Source organism: Pinus tabuliformis, chromosome 6, assembly GCF_031772625.1.
Source record: "Pinus tabuliformis cultivar Carrire ecotype Pingquan chromosome 6, CPIR1, whole genome shotgun sequence".
Taxonomy (NCBI): domain Eukaryota; kingdom Viridiplantae; phylum Streptophyta; class Pinopsida; order Pinales; family Pinaceae; genus Pinus; species Pinus tabuliformis.
Genome location: NC_142292.1, coordinates 11,882,216 through 11,899,717, shown reverse-complemented (window position 1 = coordinate 11,899,717; position 17,502 = coordinate 11,882,216). Strand labels below are relative to the sequence as shown.

Below are 17,502 nucleotides of genomic sequence, written 5' to 3'. Positions count from 1 at the left end.
TATAGTCAAGGTACATCCTTCAAAAGGTGGTGGTGTGTGATAGATAGGTGAATGAAGTAGGGAACGAGAAGGTGTAGCCCTGGGTCACATGTTGGGGTACAAGGGTAGCTAATAAGAGGGAAGCTCACACTTGGGTTTATAATGTGTAGAAGGGAGCAATCGTGGTACATGAGGTGCCCCGACCTTGATTTTTCCACCCTTCTTTATATGCCTTTTTCCTTTTTAGGATTTTCTTTGATTAACTGCTCGGGGCTCAAGGGGGAAGAGCATGATGCATAAGATATAGCATTGAATACCCCTTTTTAAGGTGGTGCAGTTCATTGACCAATAGGGGTTGGGACAATCGTGGGTTCCTATATGATGAAGGAGGCTCATAGAACCTGTAGGAACTAGTGTGATGGCTATGATGATGGGGTAGAGCTCATGTATTGGCTTTTACCCACGTGCTAAATGTGTTTGTCCCGACCATCTTTTGCATTTTGTGGTACATTTCCTATTAAATGTGGCGATATATGCTTTTATCTTTCTTTTTAGTTGCATCAACCTTCGGGCTTCATTCCAGGCCATGACCCAAGGTGTGGGCAAGGGAAAGGGGCGTGCTAACCCTATGTGGACCCAATGGAGGAATGTGGACCTAAGTGGAAATGATGAACGGGATAATAATGAATGGAAAGAGGGTAATATGAGTGGATAAGGGAGTGGGACCACACAACGAAAATCAGGGTTTCCCGTGAAATACCATCCTTGGAACCAAATGGTCAGTAAAAGAGATCCCACGAGACTAGAATCCAAGGTTAATTCCTAAAAGGGATCTAGGGGACAAAGGCACTGACCTATCTCATTCTTTCTGCCGAATCTCCCCATTTATCCATGCCCAAAAGTGTCCATGATAAGCAAACTGCAATACCCAATTTCCAAATGATAAGGCATACCTTTAGATTCGGGAGGCCCACCTTCAAACATATGATCATGGAAGATGGGTGAGGGACCACATGGCTGGCTCAGGTGGCGGAGAAAATTGCACAATGAGCTAGTTGGTGGCTACAAAGGGCTGCTGGTTACTGACTGAGGACCATCTTGTAGAAAAAATTTCTACTAGGGATATTACCCACAAAAAGGTGGGTAATGGGAACCACGTCCTAGACATCATTCTTCATGATCGACTTATACTCCTCTTTCATCGCATCCTTCCAAACTTGGTGTTTCACGACTTCTTCAAATGTACATGGTTCAGATTGTACAATGGTACTCATTGCATCTAAGTACCCTTGGTACGTATTCGGCTTCTTGCTTTCATGAAATGTCCCCCTCGATGCAATATGTTTCTCAGCATCTTCAAGAGTATCTTTGAGCCACAAAGGTCTTTTTCTTGAAGTAGAGGGCTCACTAGGAGGTGGATCAATGGGATCCATCAGACCTTCAAAATCGGGCATTAGGTCATCAGTAGGAGGTTCATCCTGCTTTCCTGCATCATCATCATTGTCCTTCCTAGGGATAGGGAGATCTTAGACTTTCCTAAGGGTAGAATCTTTATCGAAAGTGACATCATGACTTATTTCCACTTCCCTTTGACCAGGCACATAGATTCTATATGACTTCGAAGTTTCACTGTAGCCAACAAACGTTCCTTTCTTCCCACATGCATCTAGCTTGTTTCTTTTCTCTTTCGACACATTAAAATATACGGGACAACTAAAAATTCTAAAATGAGAAACATTAGGTTTCTTAACGGTGAATACTTCTTTAGGTGTCTTGAAATCCAATGCTTGATATGGGCATCTGTTTTGAACATACACAACAGTGTTAGAAACTTCTCCCCATAAAAACGTCGGTAGGCCTTGGTCATGAAGCATGGCACGGGTGGCTTCTATGATAGTTTGATTCTTCCTTTGGGCAAACTTCATTTGCTCAGGAGTATATGTAGTAGTGGTCTCCCTCTTAATCCTAGCTTCTCTACAATAGTCAATGAATTGATTTGACTCATATTTGGACCCATTATCGGTCCTCAATATTTTGATCTTCTTCCCTGTTTGATTCTCAACCAAGGCTTTAAAAGAGTAGAACCATCCGAACACTTCGTCCTTCTTCTTTAAGAAATATATCCATGTTTTGCGAGAGAAGTCATCCACAAAAATTGCATAGTACAAATATCCACCCAAAGATGTCACAGGCAACATACCTGATAGATCATAATGGACCAATTGAAGAATATCGGTAGTTTGACTTTGACTTGAGGGGAATGGTCCCCTTGTATGTTTTCCAGCTGCGCAACCCTGACATACACCTTCATGATCTAAGTTTAATTCGGGCATTCCTGTGACCATCTTCCTTATATCAGGTAAGGCTTTGTAGTGAAGGTGAGAAAATCTTCGGTGCTATAATCCGAATTGAAGAGAAGTATCGCAAGTCATTGCCCCCAAAGGACTTCCTCCAACCTAATAGAGACCTTCAACCCTGAATCCAAGAGTGAATGCATCTCTTGGGTTCCTTTGCCAAACACGAACCTTCCCATCAATGAATGTCACCTTGAAACCTTTATCTTCCATCGCAGAAATAGAGACCAAGTTCTTTTTCAGATCAGGTACATACAACACTTCTTGTAGATGAAGGGTTTGACCTTGATTTAAGTGAAGAGTAACAGTCCCAATTCCTTTCATAGGATAAGTGGCATTATTCCCAAGTATAAAACATGAAAGGAATTAGAAATGATGTGTTTTTCTTGGATCACAAAGCCATGGAATCGCAGACCAGTGAAGCAAACAACAAAGTTAACGTAAGTAAAGCGCGGATTGCTGTGGAACTTTGTGTTTATCTTCTCAGACAAGGATACAAGAACAGTGACATTACAATTCTGACAATGTATAAGGGCCAGATGAATGAAATTCAAGGCGGCCTGAACAACTGTCTTCGTTATAGGAATAGCCAAACTAAGAACGAGAAGGTAAATGACACCCCTCCAGGTACTCCTCGAGTTTGTTCTGTGGATAACTATCAGGGTGAAGAATGCAACATTATCATATTATCTTTGGTTAGAAGCAATAAAAGTTGGGAATTGGAGGGTCAAGAGGCAATATTGGTTTTCTCAAGATAGCAAACAGGGTCTGTGTGGCACTGTCGAGAGCCAAGATAGGGCTGTAATGCGGAGCTTCTAGGCTCTAAAAGTAATCTGTGGGACTCAATAATTCAGAAATTAAGTAGTTCCAATTCCATTGGGCCAGCATTAACACTGGCCTGCCAAAACATCCACAAACAGAAACAAAAGTCTCTGTAGCCGAAGATTTCAGACAAGTGGAGGATGGAGGGTGCAACAGACCTTGCGAATATCAGTTAAAATGCGGCCATGCTTGTCCAAGGAGGTGCCATCCATCTGACCATGACTCCATTGTCTGCCCCAAGCCTTGTCCTCATAAATTCGAGGCTACATGCGGTCATCAATGCACCAAGATCTGTCATTTTCTCACAGATTGTCCTCCTTGCTAGGTGCCCGTGTCCAAGATTCTTCCTGGATGTGGCCACCATATAACTCTTCCTTGCTCTACTACTATTGAGGAAGCCATCTGAACCAATGGCCTGGTGGTCAGGTTCTGAGACCTCAATGTGAGCATATTTGTAAAGGATCATGTGTGGTGTAATGGTGAGGTTTGGATGGCAAATTTGAAGAATCTATACATTAGGATTATGAGTTCTTACGAGGGTTACAAGCTTTTTATAACGAAATTTGGGGTTTAGTGGGCTTTGGGTCCAGATTTTTGAACCTGCTCTGATACCACGTGTAAGAGCCCTATCCTAGGGTCTTCTAATAGAGCTATTTCTCTAGAATTTGAATGCAATAAGAGGAAATAATTTACTTTCTTACAAGACTTTTAAACAATGAAAATTTTACCATTTACATTCTAATCCTTATAGCTTATGGTGAACATTTCATTTTAATAAATTTACATGAGTAATCTATAGAGGAATACCTGTACCAGTGGCTGGTGGAGATGCCTTTGAGCTGTTGCTCCTATTGAACGCTCCTCTTGTCTAACCCAACTGGATTTAACTCCCAGCCAACTAAAAAATAATTCCTAACCCAGGAAACCTCCAGGTTTCCTAGCCCTCCAAGCCCAAGTCCAACCAGATGTAGTGTGTGTGTCCAAGATGAATGATTCAGACCAAGATGAACAATATTTCCCTCCTCTCAACAACCCAAGAAACCTCCATAGGTTCCTAAGGTCTCCAAAAATCACAGCAAATCCTAAAATCACAGCCAACCCAAATCACAACCAATCCCCAAAATCAAGCAAGACCCCACATGCCCTTTTCTCCCTTCCTCCTTCCCTTTTATACCCTCCCTCTCTTCTCCATCTCAACCACCTCTCATTAATGTCATTAACTTCTCATCCATCCTTACAGTTGACTTCTCTTCTCCCAAGTAAATCTGGGAGTACATTTGGAAATGTGATATGAATATAAAATTGGGAAATTAATGGGAGAGGACCATGTCTTCTCCCAAGTAAATCTGAAAGTACATTTGGGAATATGAGATGAATATATATATATATATATATATATTGATAATTAAATGGAGAGGACTATGTCTTCTCCCAAGTAAATGTGAGAGTACATTTGGGAATGAGATGTAATTAAATGGAGAGGACCATGTCTTCTCCCAAGTAAATGTGAGAGTACATTTGGGAATGTGAGATGTAATTAAATGGAGAGGACCATGTCTTCTCCCTAGTAAATGTGAGGGTACATTTGGGATTGTGAGATGTAATTAAATGGAGAGGACCATGTCTTCTCCTAAGTAAATGTGAGAGTACATTTGGGAATGTGAGATGAATATATATATAATTTGAAATAATGGAAGGAGACTATATCCTGCCTAAGATTTAGTTTGAGAAGGCAAGTTGGGAATTTGAATAAAATAAAAATAATGAATTTTATATTAGTAAATAAATTTATAGTTTCCAAAATGAAGGTATTCACCAATATTTCTCAATATTTTCAGGTAATGTAAACATTAATAAATTTGCATGATAAGATTTAAGTGGGGCATTACAAGCACTAACTCGATGGATTTCTAGCCAAGGGATCTGTACCGCAAGGAGGGTTGGAGAGGAGCGATTCGACAGTTGGCCAGAGGATTTCCAGGAGGGAAATCAGGACTCAGAGGGAGTCTAGAAGAGAAGCAAAGATGGCAGTGAACGGATTGAGGGATCAGGACAGATTGGACGGGGCTTCCAATTTTGTCATCTGGAAGGTCAGGATCCTGACAATCCTAGATAAACGTCGCATCAAGGACTATGCCTTGAAAACCGTAGCTATCCCAGTTGATCAAGTTGCTAATGAGAAGTATGAGGGGACCGAGGCGAAGGTGAAATGCATGATCCTTGACGGGGTCAAAGATCATGTCATACCACATATTGCTGAGAAGAACACAGTAAGGGAGATGTGGGAGGCCCTGATGATTGTGCCATAAGTGCTCATGCGCCTCTAGAGAAGAGGTGGGGAGACATCAAGTTGTAGGCAGGAGGACTACATTCTGGGGGTAGGATCCTTAAGGTACCCAAACTCTTAGATCACATCTGGCTACGGGAGCCCTTAACGATAGTAGCTTGATGACAGATGTCGGGTGGAGAAAAGTGTGGTGGAACGACAAGGCAAGGCTAGAGTGCAGAAGTCTATAGCAGCGCAACAGAGGTTGCAGTAGTGCAAGAGGCACAGAGGTGTTTGCAGCAACGCAGTGGCAGCAGAGGGAGAACAGGATAACAGTAGAGGTAGCTTCAGCATCACGAGGCTTCCAGACTGACCGAGATGTCGGTATTTGGGGGAAGTCAGTTACCTACTTCTCGGTAACTGAGTTGCAGTGCAGCAGTTAGCAGTGGCAGTGCTATGGGTAGCATGATGCAACATGTTGAGAGGGAGCTGCAGTACAGATGTAGCAGTGGCAATGGCAGTGTCATAGGTAGCAGTACAGGAAGCAGCAGTGCAGAGGGTGTGAGGCAGCAGGCCAAGCATCAACACAGGTACCGATGCAAAGGATAAGTGTGATGTTTTTGTGGTGAAGCATTACTAGAGCACATTCCTCGCTAAGAGGGAGTGTTGATTTTTGGTAGCATCGGATGTGCTCTAGCCATGAAAATTGGTGGAGAGGCTAAGGCACATGAGATCTCCAAGACCCAGAAATCATTTGGGGAAATTCCACCTGGATGGAGAGATATTAAAATATTTAATATTTTTAATGAGACTGTTGGCGTGGGATCCCCCATGGGTGGGGCTTAAAGCCCAGATTTTGACCAAATCCGAGGTCGAAATCGTAAATGAGTCATAGGGATGTCCACCCTCGTCTTTGTAATGTAATGTCGGCTTGAGAGTTTGTATAAATAGAGCGAGGCTCTAAGAAGAGTTTTGAAAAAGTAGCAATGATAGAATAGAAGAATTGAGCCTTATCCTAGCGTAGAGTCAAGTCTTGGGTCGTAGGGTAGGAGAAGGCTCTGCAGCTGAGTGCGTAGGGTAGGTTGAGTTTGTAACCATTGAAAAAGTAATAAAGAGAAGTTTTATATCATTTCTGTGTATCTTTTCCTGTTTTATGCATTAAATTATATTGGGTATGAATTGCGAGTTTACTGTTTAATTGTTGTGCGAACTTATATGAATGTGTTGAATAAGCGAATATAAGATAAGCATTTATTTATGCGAAGTTAACTAATAGTTATAAGAAGATAAGTAAGATTCGCAGCGTAACTTAGGGAAAGAGCGCAGATCGCTGCCTTAGTAGCGCGAAATCACCTCAGACCCTGATTAGGGCTGTGCAAAGGCGATTATAACAGAGCGCGACGGCTTCGTAGGATAGGAGAGTGCGCGAAGTGACCTGTGCGAAGTCATTCCTAGTTGGACTAAGACAACCCCTCAGACATCTCAAGGGTGCGGAAACCTGATTCTAGCATTCTCCCATATTGCTTCGGGTGAGACTTCAGTCCGCGGGCTGTTGTCGAAAGGGCCAGTAGTACAGGGATTTGTTTGGCTAATTAACTCCTAACCTGGGTCAGGCCCCCTCAAGCCAACAGAGACCCTAAGTCTAAACTTAGGAAAATTAAAATATTAATGTGTATTAATATAATATGGGTGAGAAAGTTTTAAATAACGAGGATCAAGCTAGATCTAATCTTAGCTGTTGATTAGGGACTTAATCTCGACCATTGAATCGTCAACAGGAAAAGTATAAGAGGAGGCTTGAGGGTCAGTTGGAGACACACCAAGTTGATCAGTCAATCTGATTTTCTGGGGTAGGGTTTGTTGAGAAATCGAGTTAGTGATCTGTAGTAGCGAGGGGCAGTTCGGTAGGAGGTTGAGAATACATATAAGAGAGGCAGCACAGAGCCTAGGAAGGTTGATGCAGAGGCTGCAAGGGTTGACATAGAGGCTGAGGAGACCAGCGCAGAGGATGCAGAGGTTCAAGAGGCTGACACAAAAGCCGCAGAGGCTGACGCAGGCAGCGCAGAGGGCTGCAGAGCTGACGCTAGCTTGAAGAGGATGCGCTGAGGAATTTTCATGGGGTAGACTGAGAGCTGGTTAGCTGAGGTAGAGCTGTAGGAGGGTGACGCAGTCCCTGGAGGGTGATGCAGTTCCAGAAGATAGCTTGGAGTAGCTTTCGTTGTCTAGCTAAGGAACAGTCAAAGTTACTGTGGGGCTATTCATCCGGTTGTTGATTAGCCAGAATATTTGTCTCCGAAGAGAGGTACTATTGCCGAGGACAATCTTTGAAGGGTAAGCCATTTCTGGCACTCTAGTTGTATTCAGAAAACTGCATAATAATAAAAGCATCATATCTGTTGCACCGGTTTTCACACATTGGGTTTTTCCGGGGACGATTGTCCAAAAATAACGGTGTCCTTTGTGTTGTCTCAGTTTATTTCAGTTTCTGATTTGTATATTTATGAAGGCTACTATTGTGTTTATTTCGATATTTATATGATTAAATAACTTGTTAATGTAAAGAACAAGTAGGAGATAATAACCAAAAATAGTAGTAGGGATTTTTGATGTGTTAAGTTCAGAAATTTTCACATGTCTAAGCTTGCTGTTTGGAGAAAAATGCTTGGAGAGAAGGTTGGTATGTCTACAAAGCAGAATGCTTGGAGAGAAGCTTGGTATGTCTACAAATGTGTTTATAGGTATCTACAGGTAGTGGTGACCAAAAACTAAAGTGGTTGCCATCAAGTCCAAAGGGGGAGATTGTTGGCATTATGACTAATGTGTTCTCCTTGATGGAAACCTACTTGATAAAGCTATCAACATGATGGGTATGCAGATGCTACGGGTGAGATAGATAAAGGAATATCAATTCAGAGACAGAGAAATGATAAAAATGAAGTTTGGAAAGCATACGCGAGTGTTGTGAATAAAGGCCGCGTACATATGTGGGTATGGTAAAGAAAAGTTGCGTATAGTTTCTGCACCATGGTATTGTTAATACCAGGGGTCTTTACCATGGTATTGGCCCATAGTAATGAGAGAGATAACAAATATTTGATCTCTTCAAAGAATTCCATCGGCATTACTATGGGATTGGCCTAAGGTATTGGCTAAGGCTAAGCTATATAAGGATATGGAGATCCAAGTGTTAAGTGTGCAAGTTTTGTGCTTTCTATGAATGATTTGATCTGAAACAGGTGTGCACCAAGGAGCGGGGAAAAGGCACAAATCTGAAAAATCTGAGGTATGATATCATATGTACTTGCTTGATTTATTTATATCTAACTGTGATAGATCTGTGGTGTTAATGATACTCTAACATAAATATGAGACAGTGAGGGGTGCAAAGTATATTCTGTGTTGCAGCGAAGCTGTCTCAGTGGATACAAATCTTTATGCGGGTTTGATATTGAGAAGTCGCGTACATACGCGGATTCGCTACTGGATAGTCGCGTATATATTCTGCAGTATGGACAGATCTGTATGCAAGTGTGGTGAATGATAAGCACGTACATACGCGGATATGCTTTATAAGAATCATGTACATCTACTAGGGTTTTGCAGGATGAGCTGATAACAATGGTTGATCTGTTGTGTTATGTTTACTGTTCTCTGTCGACGAAGTCTTTCTTATAATAATCTGTGTTTAACATTACTGTTTGGGCTGAATTGATTATGAATTAGAAGTTGACTAAGTGATGATATTGCTGTGTGATAATCTATATTTGGTTCAGTGATTTATGTTGGCTTCAGTATCTGTTTGGGTGATTGATTCAATGGCACAATGATTCAGATTCAGTTATCAATATTTTGAGATCTATACGCGGGTATTCTTCAGGAGAAGCACATACATACGCAGGTATGATCAGTAACAATAGCGTATACAATTTGATGCATGTTTGATCAGGGTTTGCAGTGGTAGCAGTTGGTTTTTGTGATGGGTAATAGTGTTTGACTTGGTATGCATTGGTATGATTTATAATAAATTGTTCAAGTTGCATCCAGTTTGAAACATTTTGAAAAGTGATCCATAAAGAGGATAACAGTCTTCACAAAGGGAGTTGTAGCTCCCTTCCAGTAGGAGTTGCAAAATGAGAGAAGGTTATAGCCTTTTGCAGGTAGGAGCTTGCGTACTGGTTAAAGTCTGTGTCATTACACAATTGTAAGAAGATTATTTTTTAATAAAAGAATATGGAGACAACAACAACAATGGTTTTCTCCCACATTGGGTTTCCACCTAAAAAATCCTGGTGTTCATATGGTTTTGTATGTTTATGTTCTATCTGCTTCTTAATTACTCATACTTATTGTTTAATTGATGAATAATGGAACAATAATGCACTGATTAATATTGTACAGATTATCAGATAAGTTATTATTGTGGCGACTACAACCACCCTCCAAAATTTTTCCTTAGCCTCATTTTGGAGCCTCCCTTCCAACCTTCACAGCAGCTTGCCTTGCTTCGTCAAGTTCACAAGCTTCAATGTCTTTCTTGCACAAAGGCAGCCTGTTGGTCACAGGCTACAGCTTGATACATCCCCCTCACGGGCTGTTCACTTGGACTTGGTCCAGTTGCGAGCTGAGCAACTTCCCCTTGAAAATTGCGCATTTTTGGAGGGCAACCAACCTTCCCTCTAGAAATTGCGCAATCCTCTCTGGCAACCTGCTGGGCTCCAGGATTGCGCAATCCTGCCTGCCAACCCTCCCAGTAGGATTTGCGCAAATTTTCCCAGCAGCAGGCTGTTCAGCCCAGGATTTGCGCAAATCTGGGCAACAGTCAGCTGCTTTGCCCAGAAATTGCGCAAATCTCCTGGGCAACCAGCCCAGCTCCCAGCCAGAAATGTGCATTTTTCTCCAGTAGTCGAGCAGTCTCTTGCATGTGCAGCTGAGTTGACCAGTTCCCTCTGGGACTGAGCAAAACAGACTTGCATGCATGGGCTGCTTCTCCCAAGGCAGCATGCAAAGGCATCCCTTGTTTCAGGGATCTATGTTTAGCAGTTGGAGGTTACATGCAAGGAGCAATTCCGAAACTTCCCACCAAGTGTCGCTTCCCTTAGATTCGAGGCATGCGCGTCACAACCTCGATGTTGTCAAAACTTATCAACCGGACGCTGCAGAGCTCATTCCTCACATCAACCTTGCAACTCTTACATCCCACATCACATCTAGGAGTATTCAGCACATTCAGCTCAACTGTTTTGGGGTAAGCCCGCTTCCCATGCATTGCTCTGCATTTTTGTCGCTTTTTGTGTTTTCTCTTGTGTGAGTATTGTTTGCTTGATTTCTTTGAACGCTTGTTGTCGTTTACATGTATACTAGCTTGTCCTAGCTCTGTTTCAGTTTTCATTGCTATCTCACTGCTATCGCATGCATGAAATTGTTTTGCATGGACATTCGCCCAACTGGCGAACTGCCTCACCCACATGCATTTTGATCTGTTTGCTGAATCTTTCATTCATGTTTTGTATGCACTGTTAATTACTTCTACTATCACTTAGTGTCGCCATGCATTCACTGACTTGCTTTCAGTTGCCTGTCGGCAAGTCGAGCCAACCTTGGCCCGAGCTCTGCCTTCACCATGGCTGCATTGCGCAATCTGGGAAATGAAGGCTCACCTTCCTCTCCAGATATGCACATTCTTGCCCAGCACTGGCCTCTAGGACTGTTTTGCGCATTTCGAAGGACAGTGGCTGCTTGGCCCAAGAAATTGCGCAAATCTGTCCCTAGGCCAACAGTCCTTCCTAGCTGGAATTGCACTTGCGCAATCCCAGTAGTTAGCAGCCAGACTGGACTGTGCATTGCGCAGTTCCAGCAGTCAGTCAGTCTCCCAACAGCCTAGACTGTGCCTTGTGCAGTCTTGGCAATCGGTCTCCCGACCTCCCAGTCGAAATTGCGCAACCTTTATGATCATGCACCAGGTATGTTGCAAGTCAGTTCTCATGTTCATTTTGGTTTTCGATTGATAGATTGCTTGCCGTGAGTGTTGCCATGTCTTCAGGTATCCCAAGTGTTCATCTGCCTCTCAACAGTATAGGTACAATGGTTTCCAGGAGAGCAGAGACGAAGACACCATTCAGAGCACACTTGGGAATGCAGTCGATCAAGTGTCCATGGATTTGCCTACCCATGAAGACATCAAGTTGTTTGTAGACAAGGACATCAAGCAGCAACATCATAGCGAGTAGCATCATGAACAACAGCTGAAGGCAGCATATCGAATGCAGTGAATGCAACGAATGCAAGAGGAAGGTTGTTGACAACACAGAGGCGGAACAAAGTTGCAAGATCAAGCAGATCCACTGATAATGAAAGCAACTTTGGAGACTCATGCCATGAAGTGACAACATGACATGGAGATCGCGCGAAGGCAGAAGATGGAACAAAGGAGTTGCATGTGTTGAAGCAGCAACTCAAGAAGAACATGAAGTTGCATAGACAGACGAATGAGTTGCAACAGGAACAGGAACAGTAGTGGGCGCAACATGCACTCACGGAGGAAATTGCGCTGTACAAGTTAAGGATCCATCCCAGCAGCTGACACAGAGCAGACATGGTGAGCAGTGTTGTTGATCGCATGCAAGGGATTCAACAACATGCATACCGTTGAGCGCACGCATGCAATCCAACCCATTCAACACCCCCACCAAGGCGAAGACAAGAAGTAAGTCCAACTGGGGCTGAACATGCACTTCGACAAGTTGATGCACATGACCACTAGCACACACATGAAGATCAGCACGAACACTATGCATCTGTGTGTTTCCGGTTCAACCGTACCAAAGAAGACCATGCGCATGTTAGCAGACGAGTTGGATGAAGGAGCCGAACCAATGCACTGGTTGCAACAGAGGCAAGAGTTCACTTCAACAAGATGTCACCATGAGGTACATGCACACCATCACAGACGACCAAGCTTGGCATCAACTCACCAGCTTCACCATCACAAGCATGTCAAAGAGTTGGTCTCACCACAACAAACCGAGTGTCAGTGATGTCTTGCAAGGCTTGCTCAAGCCATGTTGTCTCACATGAGCACATGTGCATTGTAATGTTGAGTCATGTCAAGTGTAAGTCAAGTGTCAACAGTTGGATGTAACAGTCATAGAGTAGGTGAAGAGTCATGAGGGTAGTTGAACTGTCACAAAGGAAAATGTCAAGGGTCACCCCACTCTTTGCTATAAATAGTCCCTCATAACTCATTGTATAGGCTTTTGGTTAGCCAAGCTTCTACTAAGACTATTTTGAAGAAGGCTTGGACAGTATTGTAACGCGCCTTGGCTTCTCCACTGCACGAAGTTAGTACATCTCTTTGGAGGAGTAGGCGGATGTGGTTGTAACGTTCCACTGTTGGGGCTAGCAAGTTTACATGGATGTATTGTATGATTGTGACTTACACTTCTTTATATAATAAGAGCCAACACATTTTCATGCATATGTTGTTATTGTAGTTGGACTGCTCCGATTGCTTTAGTGATATGTGTTTTTTAACTTACGTACTTGTGTATGTAAGTTGCACGAAATGGGGAAACGGATACGAGTTTTCGAAATGGACACGAGTACGAAACGTGACCCCCCCAAATTTTGGAAACAGGGAAACGCAATATATATATATTAGGACATTTAAGAAATATGCGCAATCATAAAGCATATATGATACATTCTAATTTATTACATTACGATTAAATTGTCAATGCATAAACTATAAGTCTCTAAATTTACATCACATTTACTCATGAATGATCACATAATGAAAATAGCAATATCCAAAATCAGCCACGAGAAATTTCTAATTTCTTGTCTCATGCTTGATTGGGAGTCTCCTCCCACATAGTTGAATGACCTTAGTGCTCTTGATTAAATACAAGTTAATACAAGTTCCATACCTTAGAATCCTACGTGCTCTTGATTATTGGGAGTCTCCCCTACATAGAGGGCTTGGTTCTCTTGATTAAATACAAGCTCCATACCCTAGTAAAATCCAATGGAAACATTGCAATCTCCCCATTCCTGAAATCTTGAAAAACAGATAAGTCTGCTGGATTTGAGTGAGATCTAAAATTCTACTTTCTCCATATGAAATCCAATGAGGGCAAAACCACTCTCAAACATCCTGAGTCATTTCATGGTAAGTTAAAAATTTAAGTAAAAGGATGAAAATGAAGGAGAATGTCATTTTTACTTCAAGAATTTAACATTACCATGAACTGCATATCAACACTAGGGCCATAGGCTTGAACATTAGGTTGCCCCACTCAAAAAAATCTTCTTTTTAATAACTTGAGAGGCATCCAGAAGATATTTTAGTCACCCAATAAAAAATTAAAAGCGAAAAAATAAATAAAAAAATACAAGAAAAATTCAATTTTGAAGAGGAAACTCTGTCGTACAACCTGGAAACGCGTTTCCGGCCGTACTGGCCACGTTTCCTCCTCAAGAAACGGGCCAGTACGATCGGAAACGCGTTTCCGGGCCGTACGGTACGAGTTTCCTCGTTTCCGTTTCATTTCTGGCCGAAAACAAACCCTTCTCCAACGTTTCCTGCAACTTAGGTATGAATTGATTCACATGCAATTTTATGAATCTTATTGTTAATGTGGTGCATATGTTGTTAATGTTGTCACCATCTGTGTCGACTGCTCCGCCAGACATCAGATAAACCTTTCACTTGAACCTTGCTATAAAAACTGTCACACTCGTCTCAGACTGATCCATGAGTGCTATACATGTTATCTTACCTTGTATGATGTGACTGCTACATCCGAGTGGATTGCTCCGCCGAAAGCTGTGCATGTCCTTTGTGTTGTGTGTTCCTAGCCGAGTTGGGACTGATCCCTTTCAACCTGGAACTCACATTCACCTCCTTCCCCTTCGAAGTGTTGGAACTTCCTAGACTCACTGCATCAGTCACACCCTTGGTGCTAACAGAGTTATTTTACTTGCCTCTGTGCGACATCGCGGTCAAGGCATTACCTTATGACCCACTGCTGGGACTCCTACACCAAACAATCTGAGGTCTAATTGGGACTTCTTACTGGGGAGATCCCCTTGACATGTTGGTGGGTCTAGCACTGTCAACAATTATCTAGATATACACGGATTTCGAGAGTAACAGTTGCGTACATACACTAGTTTCCTTTACAATAGTCGCATATAATCATCAGAATAAGAAATTGAAATTGAAAATACTGATTCACCCCCCCTCTCAGTGTTTTCCTAACAACATTCCTTTGAATATATGAACTTTGTTCATTACAATGAAGGTGCCTAAACCCTAGTTGTTGCATGAATGAAAGTTGGCTAGAAAAACCCTAATTGTTGAAAAAACCCTAGATGCAATGTGCAAACCCTTATTCCATGAAAAAGCCCCAATACACTTTGATTAAATCTTAGCAGTATTGAAGGAACCCTGAATTGCCTAGTCCCTAAAATTGTTAACCCTAAGTGTTAAAAATGAAAAAATTCCTTTGTATATGCAACCCTAAAGATGACCTACGCGATATATGCATAAATCCCTAAATGAATTTACTAAGTGCATAAATATCCAAGTGCTAACCAAGAAGAAAAACCCTAGTTTATATCCCATGATGTCCTAAACATTCATACACATACAAATCCTTGGTGCATAAAAAGCCTAGTTTCCTACCCTAAAGCCCTAATTCTAAAAGGCTACACTAATTTCCTATCAGCATTCTAAATATCCATACCCTAAAGGCTGTCATAATCCTTAAATTCTTGAATCTATCCCTAATGTCTGAAAATAAAAAATAATTTTTTTACACCTACACAATACTCTGAAAACTATTGTTTACACTAGCTTGAAGAAGCCTTAAGGCCCCTCCAACCAATTCTTTTTCATTCCCTAAACTGACCTTGTTGTGGGTATATTAAATTTTAAAATCTGAAAAATACATGTTTATCATTCTTTTAGGTTGGCTCTCTAACACTAAAGTTGGCCCTTAAGCCAACTGACATGTCCTTTCATTGTGGCAAACATCTATATTATAAACCTATGTGCGTTCGGATTAGGGTCATGAAGTTCAGGTGTTTTCGATGAAGATTACAGTACAAAGCAAGGAGGAACTCAACAATTTCGACATTCTACAGTGCTCGACCTTGTGGTATTTCAAATTTCTTTTGAGGCAAATTTCGGCCACTTCAGACTTGTTCCTATAGTAGAATTCGACCCTTCTCTATGACATTTTGGACCAGACCCTTTTGCAGAGCTTTTCGGACCTGAAATTGGTGGTTCCTGTGGAGGATCTTGGCCCTCCCTATGGCCTATAACCTCAGCCTCCTGCAACTCGGACCTGTTCAAGAATTGCATACTTGTGGTGATATCACTTTCGGACCTGTGGAGGTTTTGACCACCTTTTGGAGCTGTGCCTCGAAAAGAGAAGACACCTTTTTTGCGGGAATTGCAGTAGACTTCCTTGGAACATTATTGAAGACTACTATTTAAAGCACTGTTGAAGCATTTCGTGAACCATTGATTGTAGCATCATTGAAGATTTTTGTAAAAGCAACTTATTTGTAGACATTTCGAAGTAAACTCGTGTGACATTTTTGGAGGCATTCTTGAAGGATTGATTGGAGGATTGAATGCACTTGAAGCCATTGCTCTCTTACCTTGTAGAAACTAAATTTGGAAGATAATCCTTGTTGAGAAGTATTGAGATCTGTGAAGTTATTTACAGTGTTTGTGGAGCAACTTTGTTGTGCAAACCTTGGAAACACTTTTGAAGCTTGCAGAAACCTATTGAAGTGATCTTGAAAAGATATCATTTTTATAACTCATGTTTGGCAGTATGAGGATTCCTTGAGAAGCAGTTTATTATACATCATTTGGAGGACGGTGTTTTGGGATCAAGGAAGATTATTGAATTACCTTGTTACATCAGTGAAGCAAAAGTATAGCAAAAAGGAAAGTAGTGAAGCAGACTTGAAGGCTACATTGGACAGACTGAGAAAACATTGTGGAGTTGCTTGTTGAAGTGCACTTGAAGATCCTTGAAGAACCTTCTTGAACAATTTGAAGAGCACCATTGTGAAGCAGTCCTTGAACCCTTGAAGTTGTGTTGAAGAATCATTGAAGACTCTTGTTTAAAGACTGGTCTTGGACTAGACATTGGAGCAACATTTGAAGAGCATTTGAACACCTTGGAGAATATCTTGGAGCAACTTCTTGAAGACACCTTGAAGCATTATTGAAGACCTCATGAAGGCATCTAGAAGCCATTCTTGGAGACCTTGATGCATGATTGAAGCCCTCATGGAGTAAACTTGGAGGAAATTGTTTGGGTATCATGAAAAGTCTTTGATGCAGGAGCATCTGACCCTTTTCTAATTTAAAGAGGAATCCAAGAGGAGTGATGAAGACGTGGACAGTCAAGCTGGAAAACAGGAGGAAAATCTGCTCTAAAACTGATTTAAAGAGGATTTGATGGATTGTTATCTACGTGCATGTATTTTGGAGAACTTCGTTAGAGGAAAATCAGGAAAGGATCGGATCGATCCTTCCGATCTAACACTTCTTGTATAAATGTAATGTGATAGAGCGTGGGAGAGGCATGGGTGAGAAGAGTAAAATGTAGCGAACACGATCTTGTTTCTAAGGCTGAAATGCCTTAGTCTATAATGTTCTGTAAATATATAAAAGAACATTCAGTGTTAATTGTGTACGCTTGTATGTGTGTGTTTTATAATTGGTCATTTCAACAGTAAGAATTCTGTGTTAATTAAATTTTGGCATTGTTGAATTTGTGTGTTGTGTTGGAGCTTTGAAACAAATTTAAGAGTCGACTTGTTGATGTATCGGTCCTGTGTATGGCCACCAGTTCGGATCGGAATCATTCCGTATCACAATTCATTTCAATGGGAGCTGGACGCGATATGTATTAAATTTATTTGAATTAAGATCGGATCTGAGGCGGTATCATATCACTATAAATCGGACGCAATTTCTATAAGTCAGTTTGGAAGCCAAGTCGGATCCGGGAACTTTGGATCAGAGCTATGGAGTAGTTGATTGTTTTGGTATTC

General features: G+C 41.7%; 1 protein-coding gene across 3 annotated transcripts in view; it reads left to right on the top strand.

Moving 5' to 3' along the window:
* Nucleotides 1-17,502, top strand: part of LOC149256967 (D-amino-acid transaminase, chloroplastic-like) — a 163,822-nt gene that overhangs the window by 65,000 nt on the left and 81,320 nt on the right. The window lies entirely within an intron of this gene.